We start from the raw sequence: 19,609 nt of genomic DNA, 5'->3' as shown, positions 1-19,609 counted from the left end.
GTGATCCTGGAGACCCTGGATCGAGTCTCATGTCAGGCTCCCTGCATGGAGCCTGTTTCTCCCTCTGCCTGTGTCTCTGCCTCTCTCTCTCTCTGTGCCGCTCATGAATAAATAAATATAATCTTAAAAAAAAAAAAAAAAACTAATCTTGGAAGTGATGGCCCATCATTTCTGCCATACTCTGTTCATTAGAAGTGAATCACAGGTCCAGCCAATATTCAAAGGGGAGGGAATTATTTAAGTGTGCCAGCAACAGGAGGTGGGAACCATTAGGAGCCATTTCAGGTGTTGGGCCCCACTGAGGAACATTACATAGTCATAAAAGACTCAATTCAACAAGAAGACATGACAACCCAAAGTGTGGGTATACCTAACAACAGAGCTTCAAAATATATGAAGTAAAAAATGACAAAACTGAAAGGAAAAAATAGAAAAATAAACAGCTATAGTTGGAAATGTCACCATTCCTATCTTATTAACTGATAGAACCAGTAAACAGTTGTTCAGCAAGGATACTGAAGAACTAAACACTATTAAACTGGATGTAATTGATGTTTATAGAATACTCTAGCCATCAACAGCAGAGTACTTTCATGTGTAAGTGAAACATCCATCAAGACATAAGATTTGTGATAAAACAAATTTGTGTGCATGTGTGTGATAAAATAAATCTTAATAAAATTTCCCCCACACCTTCCCTGCTCCTAAATCTTAATAAATGTGAAGGAGTTTGAATCATTCAAAGTATGTTCTCTAACCATAATGGAATTAAACTTGAAATTGGTAACAGAAAACAGAAAATTCTCTAAACACTTGTATATTAAGCAACATACTTTTTTTAAGATTTTATTTAGTTATTCATAAGAGACACAGAGAGAGAGAGAGAGAGAGAGAGAGACTGGCAGAGGGAAAAGTAGGCTCCATGCAGGGGGCCTGACGCGGGACTTGATCCCGGGTCTCCAAGATCACATCCTGGGCTGAAGGTGGCACTAAAAACCACTAGACCACCCGGGCTGCCCTAAACAACATAGTTCTAAATAATTCATGCATCAAAGAAGAAATCTCAAGTTAAGATTTTAATTTGAATGAAAATGAAATTTGAGTAAAACTGGAAAGTATTTTAAAATAAATGAAAATGAAAATATATGACAAAATTTGCAGAATGCAGGCAGCCTGGGTGTGTCAGAGGTTTAGTGCTGCTTTTGGCCCAGGGCATGATTCTGGAGACCCGGGATCCAGTCCTACATCAGGCTCCCTGGATGGAGCCTGCTTCTCCCTCTGCCTGTGTCTCTGCCTCTCTCTCTCTCTCTCATGAATAAATAAAATCTTTAAAAAAAAAATTTGCAGAATGCAGTAAGAGCAGGATGTAGGGGTGATTTTATAGCATTCAATGTCGTTATTAGAGAAAAAGAAAGCTTTTATATCAATATTTCAAGTCTTTTTTTTTTCTTAAGATTTTATTTATTCATGAGAGACACAGAAAGAGAGGTAGAGACACAGGCAGAGGGAGGAGAAGCAGGCTCCATGCAAGGAGCCCGATGTAGGACTCGATCCCGAGATCCACCCTGAGCCAAAGGCAGAGGCTCAACTGCTGAGCCACCCAGGCATCCCTCAATATTTCAAGTCTTAAGAAACTTTAGGAAAAAAAAAAAAAAAAAAAAAAAAACAGAAAAAGGGCAGCCCCGGTGGCTCAGTGGTTTAGTGCCTGTCTTTAGCCTAGGGCATGATCCTGGAGACCCAGGATTGAGCCCCACATCAGGCTCCCTGCATGGAGATTGCTTCTCCCTCTGCCTGTGTCTCTGCCTCTCTATCTCTCTCTGTGTGTGTCTGTCATGAATAAATAAATAAAATCTCTAAAAAAAAAAAGAAAGAAAGAAAGAAAGAAAGACCTGAAATTCTTTAAAAAAACAACAGAAAAAGAACAAAATAATTTCGAACCAATCAGAAGAAAAGGAAGAATAAGAGCAGAAAGAAAATTGAAAACAGAAAAATACAGATAATATAACCAAAAGGTAGTTCTTTGAAAAAAATTTTAAAAAACTGATAAACATATCAAGATTGAAAAAGAAAAAAACACAGGAATTACCAATCTCAGAAATGAAAGAGAATTACCACTATAGAATGGAGGTTTTTACACTATTTTTGGCATTTCTAGTGCAACGGGCAGTATGGAAAAAGCATGAGTTTTGGAGTTGACACACATGGTTACAAATCCTAGTGCTTTTGTTAACCAGCTGTGATATAAAGCCAATTACTTAACTTTCTAGGTCTCAATTTTCTTATATGTAAAATGGACATGTAACATATTTTTTAAGGATTTATTTATTTATTTTGGAGAGAAAGACAGAGAGAGAGCATGAGCAGGGGCAGAAGGCACAGAGGGAGAGAGAGACTCTCATGTAGACTCTGCACTGAATCCCACCACCCTGAGATCACAATCTGAGCTGAAACCAGGAGTCGGATGCTTAACCAACTGAGCCACCCAGGTGCCCCAGTTATTATAATATTTTAACTCAAAGACCAAAAGATGAGGTTTAAATAAAATTAAAGTAGATAAAGAGCCTGGAACAACAGAATGTACCTCAACAACTGATACTTTTCTACTCACTCTTTCCTATCAGGAATGATATTTACCAATAAGGAAACAGAGGGAATTTGTTTCCTCGCTTTTATTACCAATTATAAAAATTCATTATTAGATAATTTTAATGTTTAAAGGTTTCCTGTACCACCTTGCCATGCTGATCAAAAGCTCTACTTTCCATATCAATATATCTATCCAGCATCTCTGTCTCTGTCTCTATCTCTCTCTATATATAACTAAGATTAAAGCCAAATGGGAAACCAAATTTAATGCTACTTTTAATCATTTTGTTTGATAATTTAAAAATTTCAAATCCTGTGTCCACGAGGGAACTGATAACCAGGGATTAATGTGCCCAAAAATGGGACGCCTGGGTGGCTCTGCAGTTGAGCATCTACCTTCAGCTCACGTCGTGATCCTGCGGTCCATAGATCGAGTTCCACATTGGGCTCCCTGTGTGGAGCCTGCTACTCCCTCTGCCTTTGTCTCTGTTTCTCTCTCTGTGTGTCTCTCATGAATAAATAAATAAAATCTAAAAAAACAAAGTGTCCAATATGTGTAATTTTACAAAACCCACACTAGGTGGCAGATATTAGACAGGATTTTCTGGCTCATAAATGAATTAGGGTTTTTCTACAATTCTGCAGCCTAGCCAGTTGATACAGAATTCTGATTTCCTCTTTGTAGGTGATAATTAAGATGAAAGTTGAGGTATTTGGAAACTTCCTTGCCAGGTAACCAAATTAGAAGAGGCAAGTATCTATGAAGATTTTGGTAGGGGAGAAAAGGAACAAATACATACCAATCACTGAAACTCAGCCAGATCCATTCTGCAGAATTTTTTATTTTCTTAAAAATAAATAAATAAATAAAAAGCTATACACTATATTTTATCATTAAAATTTGGGAGAGAGGATATATTAATTAGGAATCTTTAAAACAAACAAAAAAGGAATCTTTAAAAAAATGAATCTTTCTAAATCATTTTTATGCTTTCAATCAATTTTTTTAATGCAACTGTCTCATATCTTTTCATTTTTTTCTTCCTTTTATTTTAACCATGTTTTCAATAAGTCTTTCACAAGAACACAGTGTGTACAAAGAACTTTGTGTAAATGGCGGGTGAGGGAGGTGGATGTAGGGGACTGGGGAATGGGTCACGCATTCGAAGCAACCCTTTCTTCTTAAGGACACCGTAGTCTTAAGGGGAAAATAAGACTACAGAAATACCACGGTGCAGGTAGAAAAAGAGATATGTGAAGTTTTAACAGATGTAAAAGAGAGGATTATCTCATTCCGGGATGAGTAGTGAAAAGGGAAGGAAGTGACATATATTAAGGAATAACTATATGGCAGGTAATGAGCTAAGTGGTTTACACACATAATTTAATTTCATATCACCTTTACTATGTTAGATACCCCTTTATCGAGAGCAGTAACTGAGTCTTAGGGGGGATAAATAAACTTGGCCAGTTTCCTGATAGGAAGCAGCAAAATCCAGGAGTGAACCCAGGTCTATTTGCCTCTAAAAACTGAAGGTGAGAGAGATAGTATATCTAGTGCTGTTTTTATTTTTGAAAATGACTTCGGGTGTTTTTAAGAAACAGAAGCATTGTGTGTGTTCATTGTGAGATAGAAGAATTGTAATACACTGGGAAGGCAGGAAGCAGACATCCAGGCCCAGCAGGGACAGACACACGGAGGCGAGAGAATTGCAGCACCCAGGCTGACTTCAATGGGGCTGCCTGTACATTGATCCTAGGTTCTCAGGCCCATAAACACTTCCTAAGAGAGGGCAACAAAAGAGCAGCACTGAAATCTACAGAAGGGTCAAACCTGTGTCAGTACATCTGAAGATTATTTCTAGAATCTCTCCACATAACCTTGGTGTACCGGCTTCCCCTGCTGCTTCTGCATCACAATACATCCACCAAAGTCACTGAGGTAAACATACCAAGCCCTCAGAATGCTGATACCAATGTGTATCATTGCTTTTCAACACATAGTTTTTAGCTCTTACTGTAGGCCTGCTCCAAACAATAAGTGCCAACATGAATCAAATGGAGGCCATGCCTCATACTTATGCCTTAACTTAGGCCTCCCTTGAATTCCCTATCAGATTATGAGCTCCTCTGGGGTTCCTCTGTAGTTTCTAATAGTAGAGCAGACTGGTTAAAATAACAGACCTGATGTCAGACAGACCTGGGTTCACATCCCAGTTCTATGCCTTGTGAATTGTGGAAACTTGATCATACAGCCCTTCCATGAGCCTCAGTTTTCTTCTCCATAGAATGGGGATAATAGCAGCTTGTGATGATTTAATAGGACAGGGCCAGTTGAGTGCTTAGCACAGTGCCTGAAACCTAGTAAGTGCTCAATAAATAGTAGCCAGCAACTGGAGAATGATAAACTAGGGAAGAAGGAAGATTCAAAACCCTAGCCTCGCCATTGTGTCTTAAAAATGGAGTTTTATAGATGAACAACAACACTGGACTAATCACTGTCTCCATAAACTTTTCTGTGGCTCATTACTACATGAGTCACAGCCTTAGGCTGCCTGCTCCTAATACTACCAGGATCAGCCCTCACATGTCTGGGATGTGTTTAGTGCTCTCCTCAGTGTGACCTCTGACTAGTGCCCAATCCCAAAGACCTTGAATTTCCGCAACCCTCAAATGGTCTTCTTCCAACTGACTTGGTTGACAGAGATGAATGTTGATGGTAGAAGGGCGACCATGTGTCCCGAATGAGCAAGTAGTCATGAAGCTATTTGTAAGAAAACTCATTAGCTAGATTTTACAGGGAGCAAAATAAGTCTGGCCACACTGAAATAGTAATATAATGTGAACCTGGACCTTAACTGAATACTTTGATCTTTGGTCCATAGATAAAACTTAGAAATACACTGCCCTGAACTGCAGATCCAAGAATAGCTTGATCATGAGGACTAGGGCAGAGTGAGGAAAGGGAAGAATGGTAGGTGACAAGGTCAGAGAGGCAAGGTCAGGAGTGGCCCCTTGCTTATAGACTGTGGAGGTAGAAGTGGTTCCTTTGAAGCACCAACTTTAGACAGCAAAGTCCTCCCACCCTACAGACTTTTCCTTCTGCCTAACCTCTGTGGATGTTAGACTCTTACATAAGAACAAGGGGCAGGTGGCTGCACACTGTGAGTTACAATTTCCATTTGAAAAAACTTAAACTATAAAATGATATACATAGACATTGTCCAATCTGGTTGTTTCCTCTGAACTCTATAGTCTTGTTACATGTACCCTGTTCCTACTCTAACTTCACCAATCAATTCCCTCACCTCTATTACTAGTTTCTTGTGTGTGCTCACAGAAGTTTAATATACAAATGCATACATACCGCTTACATTTGGGAACTATAGAATGGTTGCTACATCTACTTTTCTCTTGACAAGGAAAAACTTTTTAAATTAAAAAGTCAGTTCATTTGGGGCACCTGACTGGCTCAGTCAGAAGAACATACGACTCTTGATTTCAGGATCATGAGTTTGAGCCCCATGATGGGTGTAGAGATTATTTAAATAAATAACACTTAAAAAAATTCATTTGGTATATTTCAAAAGGTTAATATTTTTCTTCATTATCAATTTACAAAGTTAGAAATTCACTTCAAAGAAATAAGGAAATAGCAAACAAAGAAATAAGGAAATAGCAAACAAATTACCTTGAAAGTCACAATAACATCTGCACTGCCTCCTAGAAAAAGGGGACAAGTCAGGTTCCACTCACTTTCATGAGTTTCATCAAATACCTACCTATTCAAAGATGGAGAGAAAAGGCAAATTTCAAAAAATAGTGTATGTTATTATTATTATTTTTAAAGATTGCACAGGGAGGAGAAGAGGGAGAGAAAGAAAAGCTCCAGCACACTCCCTACTGAGCTCAGATCCCGATGAGGGACTCAATCTGAAGATCCTGAGATCATGACCTGAACCAAAATCAAGAGTCTGACAGGTAACTGGCTGCACCACTCAGGCCCCAACAGTGTATGTTATTGAAGGAGGCATTTGTAATCTCCTTCCTTAGAGAATCAAGTGAGGCCTATGTTTTCTTAACTAAACTTGCACAGAGCGGTTTCCACTTAGAAGCTGCTCACTGGTTAATGAATGAAAAAACAAGATTTAAGAACAACAATAAAACAGCACACACACTGCCAAAAAAGAAAAATTAAACACTAAGATGTCCCAGATTATTCTCCAGACAGGAACTGGTGAGCAGCTTCAAAACTTGGGGCCTAGAATTAGTCTGTTGAAAAGTCATCATGAGCACGCCTTACTTTTAAACACAAAAAATTTTTGTAACAATAAAAACCAAAACTAAATCTGATCACTTTTTTGACATAATTACTCAATCTAACTAGTGTTTAAACTGAGATGGGATGCGGAAAGAGGCCATACATATAGGCCTTGGACCTTTTCTCACACAAGTGCATATAAGTGGGTACAGAGCATTTGTCATGATTGCTCTCAAGCAAGGCTGAGAGATTTAGCTGGTAAAGAAACAATGAACCCTTTTTAGATGAGGCAGTTTATTTCTGACACAGACAGCAATAGTAAGATCAGCTAAGGAGCCAGCTCTCTATGTCCCTTGCCCCACCAGACACCACCAAAACAAAAGAGGTCAGAAAACAAAGTAACATAAGCAATGGGGAGCTCTGTTTCTGAGGATCCAATTTCATACACAGCAGTTTGGAGTATTATAGCATCCATCTGTACCTTAAAGTAAGGGGAAGAGGGGAATTTTGAGGCAGAAAAATTATGCCTTACTAGAACCTGGAAGGCAATGAGAAATTGTCTCATTGCCTCCAGGGAAGATAAAGAGGTAGGTGAAAAATGGCTGTGTTCCTCACAAGCCTGCCATTCTTCTCATTCTTAGACAGATTCTAAGAGGATGACGGGGACTTTACTAAAATTTAACTGAAGTGAGAGTAAGCCTTGTCTGTGGCCTTGTGTATATGGATATTCGAAAGGACACTTGCACAGAGCGGTTTCCATACAATTCTACCCCCTATCCTTCCACATCACCAACCAAGAACTCTTTACAATATAGGCCACCCGGTCAGATATCCTAACAGGCCATGTAGATTCAACAAAGAGTTAAATATAAAGTAGGTATAATTGTATGTAAATAGGAGACTAATGGAAATCAGGTCAGTGTCCAGGAAGCTGATCTTGTTCTGTTGTCTTGAGGACAGGCCGTTACCTCCTGAGGTTAGCAGCTACTTGGAGGTGTCCAAAAGTTCTCAGATTAAGATTCCCCATTGGCCATTGGTCAAGTTGAGGGTGGCAGTGACAGTCAGCATTAAATTGGCCAGATACTTGTAGACTAGAACTGAGGGAGACTGTCCCTCGCCAACCCTAACCCTCCCTTGCAGCCATGATAATTGCTCAGTATTAGTCCCCACAGCAAGAATGTCACCCAGCGCTCCCCACATCCTACTCACATTACATGCCCAGGTTCATTTCTAGGTGGCTCAGCAGTTTCTTCATTGTCCACCATTTAACACCTTAGAGTATCTCCCATATTCTGGTCCAGATTAGGTGCACTTTAGAGTTTTCATGTCATATCCATGATCATTATCATCATCCAATAACATCCCAAATCCAGCAAGCTTAGCTTGGCAGCAAAAGAAACAGACACCAAGTAAGACTCTTCCATCTCCTAGCTCTTCTTTGCTATTCACAAATCCTAGTACCCCAGTTCTCCAGGAAGCAGACATAGAAGGGAAAAAAAGAAGAAAGGGTTAATTATATAGTCCATTTGCCAAGACCAGTGCCACAGATTATGTGTCCATGAGTTCCATTGGCTACCTGAGTGTGTCGTTTAGCAGTTTGGGCTTGGGTGCTAGGCTTCCTTGGTCTTGAGTGTTAAAATCACTGGAGTTTATTTTTAGGCCCAGTCCTCACTTGTAGGTGGATTGTCATGCCCTGTGTGACAGTGTATCCAGGTGGCTATAATCCCTACTTGAGAAGTCCAGGTCAAATCAGTTTGTTGATTCCATGTATGTTTATCCTCCAACAGTCCTTTTCCATAGGCGTCCACATAGGTTATGAACAAAGGGCATGGGTCTTGTGCAATTTTCTGCATAATGTATGGTCCCACAAAGCCTGAGACCTGATCATCCAATTACATCATGTCCGAGACTACACTGCTAGCCTACTGACTAATGTCACGACTCAATGAAAACATATCATTTGGGAGGCATTCTTAGAGCAAGCACCACAACTCACACCTGTCTGTGCCCAGTGAGCAGAGTTCCCTTTGTCATGCATAGTTTTCATTAGAGCTGTGCAGCTACAACATCATAGTTCAATCCTGTGTAGGTAGGTAGGGGAACCCAAAACCACCCACCACTAGGAGAACAGAAAACACGCAACATGTGGTTAGTTGTACTCACAGCTAAGCTTTATTACAGTGCAAGAATACAAAACAAAAGTCAGCAAATGGAAAAGGCACAATGGGCCGAAGTCTAGAAGAAACCATGCACAAGTTTCCAAGGGTCTTCTCCCAGTACAGTCACACAGGACATGCTTATTTCCCACATCAACCAGCTGTGACAACATCTGTGAAATGTTGTCTAGCAGGGAAGCTCATTAGAGACTCTGTGCCAAGGTTTTTATCAGGGGCTGGTCACGTAGGCACCCTGCCTCCCATGTACCAAAATTCCAGACTCCAGGAGGAAAGCAGGTATACAGCATAAACCAGACTGGTTGCACAAACAGTTTAGGAACAGTGAGTCACTCTTCTCAGCCCTGCAAATGGTGGCAACCCTTCCAAATCACAGTTTTCAGACACCTAGCCAAAGGCCAACCTTGTAAGCAGGACTTTCTAAGAATAAGAAGGCTTTTTGCCAAGGCATCTTTACAGCAAAACTATTATCAGTAGGCCCTTAAAAGCAACCTGCAATATTGATCTCAATTATGCCCTAAATTTAGAGGTCCTTTATTTAACCAGTGAAAACAAATCCCATTAACTATACAGATCTGAGAAAGCCAAATGGTTTCATCCTTAAGTTTGCTTTAATTTTTTTTAACTTGGACCAAGGCATCAATTCAGGCATAGCCAATAAATTAAAGCTGACCTGAAAGCCTTCCAGGGCTGAGTCAATTTTATGATAGGTAAGGGCACACAAACAAGAAACACAATTCTAGAGGATGCATGTGGTATGCATGGAAACAAAGAATTTTCAACTCTTGGGGTATGCCAAGCAGACATACCAGGCAGGACAGGTCAACAGAGCTCCCAACATGGCCTTCCACTGTGGGGCCTCCCACTCTAGATTCTCAATCTAGTCCAAATCATGCAGTTCAGTCCATGGTTTCAGAGGGACTACCTGAGGCAGCCAGTTACAAACAGTTTTATGTGTCTATAACATCAGTTCAACCTGAATATTGGCAGGTATTTTGCAGGAAAGTGCTGGTATTGGGATCACCCCCCCTGCCATCTCATGGTCGGTGCTGGTCAAGTTTGAAGCTAGGATCCACAAGAAGTTAGAATTCAAAGGGCTCACAGCTTGAAAAGGCACACAGTGAGTTTTCCCTTAGGAAGACAGCAAAGCTTGCAGGAACATTGTGAAAAAACAGAGATCATTATGCCCTTCCCCCACCCCACACCCCAGGTCCTGGGATTTTTTTTCCTTCCATTATTACAAACTATGTGTGTCCTTTTCAGCAATAATAACTTTTTTTTCAATCATCCCCTATTCTCATCTAGACTTTCATTTGGAAGGGGGGTTGCATGCAAGAGACACAAAAGCATTTTCACAAAATCATTTTTATATGATTTAACTAAAAAGAACCAGAAAGACATCATATTCAGAATTGTCCAGAATGAAATTTTGAATTAAAAAAAATTCTTTTTCATGAGTTTATAAAACCTCCCATCCTTTCTTTGTCCTGATCATTTATCTAAGGAGAAGCCTAGAAAAGATCAATCCCTTTCTAGGGACAGCTGCATTTAATAAATGAACTGCCTTACGAAGGTGTATGTACCAAAAGAAAGATGAGGAATGCAGAGTCAGGCTATCAGATCACTGTTGCAAAATGTAACTAATCTGTAAAGCCAAAACAAGTCAACAGCAGTGAAATAGCCCTGAGATGCAGTGCCGAGTTTCATCTGGCAGTCTGGAGTACGGGGTCACACTCCCTGTGATGTGCCCTTCTTCCAATTTGCAGCTTTTGTAGTAATTGTAAATTAAGACCACAGTCCAGTCTCTGTGTCAGATTTATGCTGCTAATGCAGGAGTTCAATTTCAGATCGTCCCATCAGAAATAAGTCATTTTATCTGGGTGTTTATGACCCAGATGGTCCATCCAGCATCCAAGATGTGTCTGCAATTTAGTCCACAGAGTGGTGTCCTGAATCCGCAACTGTCCCAGAGCCTGGGTTTTGTTTTTAAGCAGAGCAACTTTGTCAGATTCTACTTTGGCAAAGCTGGCCTGAGGTTGAAATAGCTCAAGCCAGAAGTATCAGGTTTCAGGTTGGAGTCCATAAATAGCATCCCAAAAGAGCCAGTAGCAAAGCTGAGATGCTGTAAGGCCAAACTGCTATGTTCCAAGTCTGACAAGCAAGCCTTTCTTAGACCCTTATTATTATATCAGGCTTAGAATCCAAACAGAACCACTCAAAAATATGCATATCAGGGACGCCTGGGTGGCTCAGCGGTTGAGCGTCTGCCTTTGGTTCAGGGTGTGATCCCAGTTTGGGGATCAAGTCCCACATTGGGCTTCCTGTGAGGAGCCTACTTCTCCCTCTGCCTATGTCTCTGCCTCTCTCTCTCTCTCTCTCTCTCTCTCATGAATAAATAAAACCTTTAAAAAATGCATATCACTTTGGAAAATCATCAGCCTTTACACAGACATCTGATTTGACAAAAGCTCATTAGCATCTACAATCTGCTTTGTAAAAGAGTGCCTCTCTTTTCATGTTGTTTCCTTTTATCCAGAGGTTCCAATAGGCAAAAAATAAAGTAAATATCTTCAGTTATAGAAATTTATTTTTGTTTTAAATACTCAAAAATTTTTAATTTCAACCCACCCACCAGTGACCAAAAGCAATTATCTATGTGTCCCACTAACACTTTTTCTTTGCAGCTTTCCCTGATTGGGATGATCCTTCTAGCACTTATGAAATTATAAGCATAACATTGTACATCAATTTTTATACTCCATCAGATGCAATAGCCACAAAACACATAGCTACGTTTTAAAAGATCTGCCCCCTCACTCTTCTAAATGGAATTTTTTTCAACCCTCTACCAGTGAACTTTAACGTTTACAGGATTAGCATTACCAGCTACTGAGGAAGAATCGGCTGGAATGGGTGGGGGTTATGGCTAACGAATACTGATAGCAACTAAACTGAAGAAATAGCTGGAGTGGGTTTTTTTTTCCCCTTTTCCCCCCTCTGATTTGCTTTACTCCAACCCTAAGAACTGATCTAACATTTTCCCCTCCCACTTGGAGGAAATACCAATATAAACTTTTAATATTTGGGGCCCTCTTAGGCTCACCTTTGGTAATTTCCTCCTCCCTTTTTGGAGGAGGGACCAAAAAAGGGTATCATCAGGTTGTACCTATTCCCCTTCACTTTAGTTGTAGCATAGCCAAAAAACACTCAGCAAACTGGATCTAAAGGGGAGGATTAACCTGGATTATCCATGTGGACCCTAAATGTAATCACAAGTAATCACAAGTATCCTTACATAAAGAGGCCAGAGGGAGATTTGACAAAAAGAGGGAGTAGGAGATAAGATGATGGAAGCCAGAGGTTAGAATGTGAGGAAGGGGTCATGAGCCAAGGAATGAGGAGACTCTCCAAAAACTGGAAAAGGCAAGGAAACAGATCCTTCATTAGAGCCTTTGGAGGGAGGGCAACTCCACCAACACTTAATTTCAGCCTACTGAAATCCATTTCCGACTTCTGGGTTTCAGAGCCATAAGCCAATAAATTTGTGTTGTTTGAAGCCACTAAGTTGGGGTCACTTATTATAGCAGGAATAGGAAGCTTACTTCTTTCCTAGATATACTATTTCCATTTTATAATGCATCCTTGCTAGGCAACATTCACTTTGTTGGTGTTTTCATTTTTAACTCATTCCAGAATGGGCACATCGGAATATAATAACATCTGCTATGGCTTGTTACCTTCTCAGTGTCTACCAGCACTCAATAACATGCCAGTAACTGCCCCTCAAATGGCGTATACCAGGCAGCAATGTCAAGCCACTGCTGTGTCCAAACCCTGAGTGGGCACTGTGGGCCAGTGCCACGGCCTAGTCTATGTAACTGTCAATCACTTAGAGCTCACATGGCAAATTAGAACAAAGCAGCCCAAGCTGAAGGGCAGTCTGTACATTCTGCGGGATAGTTTCCTCATGTATCCTCTTTCTACTAGCTCCTTAATCAGTATAGCGATGTCCTCACCCCCCTCCTCCCTTCACCTGGCATCCTATCCTGCTCTAGTAGTGTACTAGCATCTCATACCTAGGCTGAAAGATCCAGGGGTGCTCCTGCTTATATATTTGTCCCACTAGTGCCATTCTATTTGTGGCATTTCCCCAATGGGAATATTCCTTACTTCAAGAGAAGTATTACACATACACATCTGTTCCCACAATATAATCCAGAAGTTATCAGTTAGAACCACTTGGGTGCATGAACTGTTCACTGAATAAGATATTATTCAAAGTTTCAAAGGCAAGTTTCAAAGGCCATAATGATATGAATTCTTTTACCAAATAGGCAGGACTTACAAATTTGACAGGACATGGCAGCTTCATAAGAATCATACAGTCCTTTACTTTGTGAGAAGCATTTTTTCTTTGACTGCTAGAAGGCACTGTGGTAAATTCACCCCCACAGGCCCCAAACATTACGGTAAGCAGGCCCTGAATTTTGTAAGGGTTTATTACTCACACATGCTGGCAAGCATCTGCTAACAGAATGCAGACTTGAAACTTTTGATTTGTCAACCAATAGACACATTATATACACAGTCGAAACTTTGGATATCAGAACATTTTTCTCCCTAACCATTTATATGCATCCATACTATAAGAGAGTAACCTATCATTCAAATTATATTTTCACAATGGTACAGTGAATTGGCTGAGAGCACTCACTTATTAGCTTTTTCATCTTTTTTAAGTTTCATACAAACCCTATCAGCTGAATTCAGATACTTTTTAGAGAAACAGAAACCAAAGAGTTAAACACAGGCACTTCAGGGGTTATTACAGCTGCCCAAAGACACTGTCATCTCTTCAGAGAGTTCAGGTCAGAACTTTCTGAGAGCAGTAGAGATCAGGGTAAGAGGGAGGGAGAGATGAAGGTGCAGGAGGAAGCAAACACAGTAAACACAGGTTTGTACCTACTTTCAGATTTAAGTGGCTGTCCACTCAGTTTCAACAAATGAACAATTAAGGCACTATTTAGACACCTCTCTGAGCCTCCAAATACCCACTAACAGGAAACATATACTATCATAGCCTGGAGAGTCTTCTCACATGACTTCACCCAACACACAACAGTTTATAGACAAGCATGCAAGAGCAGGGAAGAGGCTCATCTTCCCCTCCTGTCCATCACTTAGACAATAGTATACATTCCAGGGAGTCTTAGGATAGCCCTTACCCTGGCCCAAGTAGCTCCTTCTTTCAAAGACTTCCTAACCTTCGCAGCCCCAGGTTGGATGCCAAAAGTGTCGAGTAAGGCTGACAGAGTAACAAACGGTATAAGGTCATTAAGGAACCAACATGGAGCAGCTCCACCTGCAACTTCAAAAATAGATTTTATTTTTAAAAATATTTATTTGGAGGGATCCCTGGGTGGCGCAGCGGTTTGGCGCCTGCCTTTGGCCCAGGGCGCGATCCTGGAGACCCGGGATTGAATCCCACGTCGGGCTCCCGGTGCATGGAGCCTGCTTCTCCCTCTGCCTGTGTCTCTGCCTCTCTCTCTCTCTCTCTCTCTCTCTCTCTCTGTGACTATCATAAATAAATAAAAATTAAAAAAAAAAAAAGAAAAAAAAATATTTATTTGGAAAAAAAAAATTTATTTGGGCAGCCCTGGTGGCGGAGTGGTTTAGCGCCACCCTCAGCCCAGGGTGTGATCCTGGAGACCCGGGATCCAGCCCCACATCAGGTGCCCTGCATGGAGCCTGCTTCTGCCTCTGCCTATGTTTCTGCCTCTCTCTCTCTCTCTCTCTCTCTCTGTGTCTCCCATGAATAAATAAAAAAACTTTAAAAAAATAAAATAATTTATTTAAGTAATCTCTACACCCAACGTGGAGCTCAAACTCACAGCCCTAAGATTAAGAGTCACACGCTCATCCAACTGAGCCAGGCAGGCCCCGCAAAATTGAAATTTGAATTTATATGTTAATCTTAAATTTTAATTTGACTTATATGTTGCTTTTAGTCTGATGATGATGGTGCAGAAAGTGCTGGGAGGTACTTTCAGAGCAGTACTCACCTGCAGCTATTTGTCAGTTCTAGGGGCTACAAGGCAGCCAACAGTGCTTTGTCAAATACGTCCTTCACGTTTTCCTGTGTGAATGCAGAACACTTCACATATTCCACAGCCTTCAGGTCACAGACCAGCGCTTCAGCGGTCTGTGCAGTGAGCGGTTTCTAGGTCTTTGGCAAGCTTCCCAATATTGTTCCAGTTCCAGCAATGGAGAACTATCGTAGGTACCCACTTTTCTTTCACATTTTCAAAAGATAGGACTGCTAAATAATAAACTAGAAATCTATGTGTTTGTGAATAGATGAGAGGTTATTCTGTCAAATTTTTCTTGCCCTGCAGGATCCAAGAGTCCAAAAGTACATGGCTCTCATGAACCGCAAGTGTGACTGCACAGCTGTCAAAAACTACTGAAGATATTCAGACACTGTTTCATAGGGTATCAAGATTTACCTTACCAACTGCACCAACCCTCACTACACAATCGTCTACACTGCTCAAATATTTTTTAAGCCACCTGAAATATTCCAAATTTAATTTTGAACTCAGCTTCTCCACTAAACTTTAAGAACCTAGGTGTGGGGTTTTTTTTGTTTTTTTGTTTGTTTGTTTGTTTTTGTTTTTAATCAGCCTAAAGCCTGCCTCGTGGAAGAGGAGATGGAAGGAGGATTTCAGCTCGGGGAGCTGTCCTAGCGGAGGAGGTGGGTCACACCGAGTGCCACGCAACGCCGCCAAGTCTTACTAGCAGGAGGGTAGCGGCCAGCTGGAAGCTCCGGCCAGCAGCCGGGTCCCAGGGGTGGAGGGCGCTGGGGGGCCGCCTCTCTGCGGACGCCCCCAGACTCCGGGAAGGTCGTCGACTTCACAAACTGTCCTGAGGCCTCCTCCACGCCTGCACCCCACCCACCCCAGCAGCGATGCTCTGGAAGGCCCGGCCGAGACTCGGGCTGAGATGGCGAGTGGCCACCGTGCGGGCACCGAAGGTGCCAAGGGCCAGGCCGCGGCCAGCTTCGGAAGCATCCCCCGCGGCGGCCTTCTCCGCGCGGCCGGCGGCCTGCGGTCTGCGGTGGGCCGAGGACCGGGGCCGCACGGCCGGACGCCCCACCGCAGCGGCGAGCGCCGGGCCCAGGTCCTCGGGCCCCGTGAGCCTCCGCGGCCCACAGGATTCCGGCCACGTCCTCCGTCCAACGCCGCCGTGTCCGCGCTCCACTGAGCCCAGCGCCGGGACGTAAGAAGCGCTGGCTCCCGCCCAGGTGAGGAACCGACGGGAAGCGGGCAGAGGGACGCCCCACCCGGCGGGCGGGACCCGACACGCCTGCCCCGCGCGCTCCCCGGGCCGCGCCTACTGCGGCGGAGCCGCGACGCCAGACGCGGTGACGCCACAGCCAGGATGCCCGAGCCGGTGACGTCAGAACCGCCGCAGTGGGCGGGGCCGGCCCAGCCCCAGCCCAGCCCCAGCCCCAGCCCAGCCCAGCCCAGCCCCACCCCCGGCGGCCGGGCGGCCCGCGGCCTGGCCTGCGGCTCGGCGCGTGCTGTGGCCTCCCGCTCCGCCTTCCGCTCGGGGTCCTCTTGCCCAAGCGGTGAGACCGAGGTTCCGCCGGCCCCTCATCCCGCACTTGGCAGCAATGGCTGCGTTTGTTGGGGAAATTGCCCTTATTCTGCCCTGAACGCGGGAGCGCGGAGAGCGTCCGAACCCCGCTGTTGGAGATTTTCGATCGCGAGGCCCGGTTGACGCCCCTGGGGAAACCCGGCCGGGGTTGGTCCGGAACGCGGAGGCGGCACCGGGTTTGGCCTGCACTGGCATGCCTAGAACCGGGGGTGGCTCCTGGTCCCGGCGACGTACCGAGGCCAGCCTGCAGCACTAAGCTCTGCCCAGGCCCGGTGCCCAGGAGACCTGCGGAGACAGACAATGGAGCAGTTCAGCAGGACTGAAACGCTAAACAGTCTGCAGTGTTGCAGCAGGTCCCGCCGGCGCTCTCCCCGAGCATCTTCCATGTTAAAGTTATCACACGTTGATCGGTGTGTCCCCTGGATTGCAGCTTCTTTAGTAACTCAGGGTCTTGGTGGTCTCCATCCCAGGGAAGTGTTCCTAACACAGGTTTGCCACGTTTACTTGGTTATAAAGACACTGTGGGAATATTGGAAGTAAAAAATATAGTTTGCTCTCTTCACCACACTTACAAAATCTCTGGGTGTATTATTCTTTTTTAAGACTTTATTCATGAGAGAGAGAGGCAGAGACACAGGCAGGCCCCATGCAGGGAGCCCCATGCGGGACTCGATCTTGGGACTCGATCTCCGGACTCCAGGATCACGCCCTGGGCGAAGGCAGGTGCTAAACCGTGAACGACCCAGGGATCCCCTCTGGGTGTATTATTAATAAAGTGTATGAGACCTCCATCTCATTAGGAGTTAAGGCGATAGTGGTAGAATTGCTAACATTTATACAGGGCTTGTTATTTGCCAGACACTGTTGCAGGTGCTGTGCAAGATAAGCACCTTTTATCTTCAGTGAAGTACATGCTATTACTCCCATTTTCCAGATAAACTGTGGCATGGTGAGATTAATTTGCTCCAAGTCACATGGGCCAGGACCTGCCCTCTGAAGTGGTACTCTTCACACTTGATGTAACGGGAAACGACTGGAAGTCCAAAGGCCTATTCAGGACCCATCTCCACTATTTACCAGTTGTGTGTTGTTTATAAAGTTACAACTGAAAAAAAAAAAAAAAAGTTACAACTGCTCAACAAAGTATAGCTGAGTCTCTGTTTCTTTACCTGAAAATTGAAGGTGCTACACCAGTTGTGTTGACCTCCTTGAACTGTTATGCACATCAAACACAACGTTTTTTAAAAATGGGAGCATTTTCAACACTATATGAAATATAACATGTTATATACTGTACTTGTTTCACAGTCTTGACTATTTAAGTAGGCCAATTAGGAAATTAACTAAATTATGATCCAGACAACTGTAATATGTCCCTGAAGTAGAATTACCATTAAATTTGAATTGTAATTAAAATTAACAATATTATTGCCAGATAGAATAATTCATTTAGTTCTGATAATGAACTATATTTGCAGGGTAGGTGTGATCATTTTGAAGCCTATTATGTAGATGAATTACCTCTGAAATTACCTCAGAGACACTACTACTTGTAAAAAAGGAGTTTCTCAAAAACAAAAAACTTTTGGGGCACCTGATTGACTCAGTTGGTAGAGCATATGACTCTTTGGCCATTAAAAAAAAAAAGTTTCTCAGTTACGCATAATACTAATAATATAGCAAATTACAGAGTCAGGTTTTAATGTTTTGAAGTCCACTGGACTCTGGAAAATAAACATTGAAACAATAATCATTTATTTTTAAAAACTATTTCTTGTTAAAAATAATTTTGCATTATGTGAACCAATAAATTATTTTTCTTAAGCCAGATTGTGTTGGGTTTTCTATTGTTTCCAAAGGAGTTGTAACAGTTACACTGCACTATGCCTATGACCACAGTCTCTGCTCCTCCTTTACAACACAGTTTACAACTGTGAATGTTAATCCCAGCTGACATGGAAAAGTATTCTGCATCATTAAATGACAGCTTGTTAGCTAACTCTGATAGATGTCTTAGCACACAAATATTACAGAAGAGTAATAAATTCTCATATTCTGCCTTCAGTTGATATATTTTAATCTCTGGAGAAGAAATGACCCTGTACATTTTCTCTTTTGCTTTTTGTTTAAAGATTTTATTTCATTATTTCAATTAAGAGAGAAAGCATGAGTAGGGAAGGGGCAGTGGGAGAGGAAGAGAGAGAATCTCAAGTAGACTGCTGAGCATGGAGCCTGATGTAGGGGTTGAATCCATGTTCCTGAGATCATGACCTGAGCTGAAATCAAGAGTCATATGTTTAACCAACTGAGCCACCCAGGCACTGCTTTCTCCCTGCTTTTAGTTAGGATGTCAGGGTCCTTAAGGAACTAAGGTAGATTTGGGGAAAATCTGCTTTTGATGTGAGAAGATTCTCTTCAGTAACTCCACAATATTCTACATACAATTACATTAAAGAACCAGGGAATTTAACTTCTAAACATTTTCAGGAACCACTGTCCTGAACCACAACACATTATGATAGTTTTTGATGTTTCTAGAAAAACAGAACTTTGACACTCTTTTTTTTTTAAGATTTTATTTATTTATTCTTTCATGAGAGACACAAGAGAGGCAGAGACACAGGCAGAGGGAGAAGGAGGCTCCATACAGGGAGCTCAATGCGGGACTCGATCCCTGGACTCCAGGATCACGCCCTGGGCAGAAGGCAGACGCTCAACCGCTGAGCCACCCAGGCATCCCAAACTGGCACTCTTTAATTGATTTGGTAAAAATCTCTGCCTGTGATGAACTTCCAGTTCCATTTACCATTAGCCACTATATTCTTGGAATATGATTTACTGATGTTAATATCAGAGTATTTCATGGTAGTTATGCCAAGACAGACTAAACACTTGGCTAGGAAAATTATATGATTTTTAGTTCCAGGAT

At 42.5% G+C, this 19,609-nt stretch overlaps 1 long non-coding RNA gene across 1 annotated transcript; it reads right to left on the bottom strand.

The window, feature by feature from the left end:
• Window positions 1–7,124: 7,124 nt before the first annotated feature.
• On the bottom strand, window positions 7,125–16,444 carry LOC144322195 (uncharacterized). The gene is made up of 2 exons (XR_013387751.1): window positions 15,084–16,444; window positions 7,125–8,315 (listed from the first exon to the last, which is right to left on the bottom strand). It is a non-coding gene; the product is annotated as an uncharacterized LOC144322195 (long non-coding RNA).
• Between the last annotated feature and the right edge of the window lie 3,165 nt (window positions 16,445–19,609).

Source organism: Canis aureus, chromosome 10 (assembly GCF_053574225.1).
Source record: "Canis aureus isolate CA01 chromosome 10, VMU_Caureus_v.1.0, whole genome shotgun sequence".
Classification (NCBI taxonomy): Eukaryota; Metazoa; Chordata; class Mammalia; order Carnivora; family Canidae; genus Canis; species Canis aureus.
This window is presented reverse-complemented; position numbering and strand designations above follow the sequence as displayed.